Raw genomic sequence first — 2,328 nt, 5'->3', positions numbered from 1 at the left:
TGGGCTCCTAAATAAGTAGCCTAATTTTCAAAAGTGCTGAGTACTCAGCAGCTCCTGCTGACTTCAGCATAATTTTAGGAGCTTAGCAGTAAGTGCCTATTTTTGAAGAGTCTTGATTTATTTTTGTCACTGAAGTCAGCAGATATACTTGTGTACACACAATGAGCAGATCTGTTTGTCCTTTTCCCTCCGCCTCCCCCTATATTCATTTTTCTGACTATAACTGAACTTTAACAGGTTGCTTATTGTATGTTGTTCCAATTATTCACCCTTCCCATACTCTACAGCTGTAAGATCACATCCAGCAATGCACGTGTCCTCCATCCCCCGTATGGCTCTGCTGCGCATACTGCACATGCTGCAGCCATACTCATGGACCCATAACGACCACAACACACCAGCAAAGAGCTGACTGCAGTGCATAGAACTTGCTGTGGTGTATTTTAAAAACAATGCGTGTTTATTTAATATACAATAATGGTCTTATTCAAGCTGTATGTTAGAGAACCTTCATTTAAAGGGTCACTTGTAACATTAGCCAAACTTCTCTTGAATTCAAACTTGCTGCAATGGGCCAATACTAATGAGCTCTTTCCTCAAAGCCCCTGGCCCCTTTTAAGGAGGGAGACCAAGTTCTTGTAATTCAGCCTAACACAATAAGACCTGCTGGGGAAAGAGAGAGACTTGGTAAGAAGCACTTCCCAGTACAGTAAGGTGAAAAAAACCTGAACTTCTCATGGTGACACAGCAAGAAGAAATATCTTGCTTTGTTTTTATTCTGTAGCGGTTGTGAGAATTTTAAAATAGATTGGTTTAGAATATTAACTCTGGAGTCAAACACTGCCAGGGCTAACAAACTCAGGCAACAATGGCCCTGCCACAACACTGCTCGTCTAAAAGACAAGAACATATATTTCTCACCCTTGTTTTTCCTCCTCTTTCCCTCCTTCCTCCCCCTGGCCCGCCCCACACCTGGGGATAAGTGCAAAGAGAGTTGTACCGAGTGTTTTTCATTAAGCAATATCCGTTTGTTTAACTGAGGGAACTCGGAGAAGCAGGAGTAAACATTCCACGTGACTCACCAGTGTAAATATTTAAGTCTCGGAGTTCATAATAACCAAACTGCATTCTGGACTCAGCAAAGAGTTATATAACCAGGCTGAGAGCACCCAGAAGCTTCTTGGGGGCTACTTTTAGAAGAAGGTCCTCCAAGACGTGTTTTGATCTCTTATTGGTGCTGGCACTGCTACGGGGTAGCTCACACCACTGAGTCCTGGGCTGTCAGACATAAGACACACTGTGAGGAAGCTCAGAGTCTGTGAACCCTGGGGCGTGCACTGGAAAAGAGGCTCACAGCTAGAGCTGGTCAAAACTTTGTTCAAAACATTTAGGGATGAAAAATGGCTTTTTTGTTCAAACAGAATTTCCACAGGAACTATCCACTATCAGGGACACTGGGGGATGGGGGAAGGAGGTTGTCAAAAATCCAAAAACCAAAAGATGGAAAAATGGTAATTTTTTGGCCCCCAAAAATCTCCCCTCAAATTCAGTTTTTTTGTCATAAAAGCAAAAAGCCTTTCAAGTAAAACTAAGAAAAATGAAACTTTAGTTTGTTTGCTGAAGTTTTTCCTAGGAACAAAAGCCTCTTCCTGATCAGCTACTCACAGCACCGAATTCCCTGCTGGTTGATGCTCCTCGAGCCCCTACAACTTGGCTTCTACCCCCTCCGTTCTACTGAATCCACCTTCGCCACAGGTACTGGTGACTACCTCAACCCTCTTCACTGTTCAGATCCTTCTCATGCCACTTGAGCGAGGCACTGCAGTTAAGAAACCCTCCACCGCGTTGACTGTAGAAACTGGGGGCTTTCCCGGTTTTCTTCCACTCTGTCCGGCCACACCTTCAGTGTCTCCTTTTGTGACTCTCCTTTCTCTGCCCTCTTACTATGACTGTGTCTCTGTGGTGAGGCTCACTCACCCTTGGAGCACCCCTTTGCATTGATGTGGGATGTTGCCACTATCTTCTGCTCCAGCATCTCCTGCCAGCTGTCTGCCTCTGGCCCCAGGTCTTCTGTGGCTCAGCTTTCTGGTCAAGTCACCTACATTCAGACCTCTTCCAGGGTATCATAAGCAAGCCCAAATACAAGCCTAAACAAAACTGAATAATTCTTCTCTTCTCTGCTTATAAACCCTATCTCAGGGCTCCCTTGCCCAGGAGCCCCCTCTGCTTCCCGGGAGTTTCCCACCATAGGAGAGTCCTGCCTTGTCCACAGTCTCTCCCTAAATCAGACCCCCTTGTTCCTGTCCGCCTACCCCCAAGCCTTTCCCA

At 45.5% G+C, this 2,328-nt stretch overlaps 1 long non-coding RNA gene across 1 annotated transcript; it reads right to left on the bottom strand.

Annotated features, from left to right (window-relative positions):
* Window positions 1-460: 460 nt before the first annotated feature.
* Window positions 461-2,099, bottom strand: LOC137160440 (uncharacterized). Its single transcript, XR_010921882.1, has 3 exons — window positions 1,978-2,099; window positions 1,083-1,278; window positions 461-663 (listed from the first exon to the last, which is right to left on the bottom strand). It is a non-coding gene; the product is annotated as an uncharacterized lncRNA (long non-coding RNA).
* Window positions 2,100-2,328: the final 229 nt, after the last annotated feature.

The sequence above is a fragment of the Emydura macquarii genome, unplaced genomic scaffold (assembly GCF_026122565.2).
Source record: "Emydura macquarii macquarii isolate MOO-44397 ecotype Brisbane River unplaced genomic scaffold, CSIRO-AGI_Emac_v2 contig_2205, whole genome shotgun sequence".
Classification (NCBI taxonomy): domain Eukaryota; kingdom Metazoa; phylum Chordata; order Testudines; family Chelidae; genus Emydura; species Emydura macquarii.
This window is presented reverse-complemented; position numbering and strand designations above follow the sequence as displayed.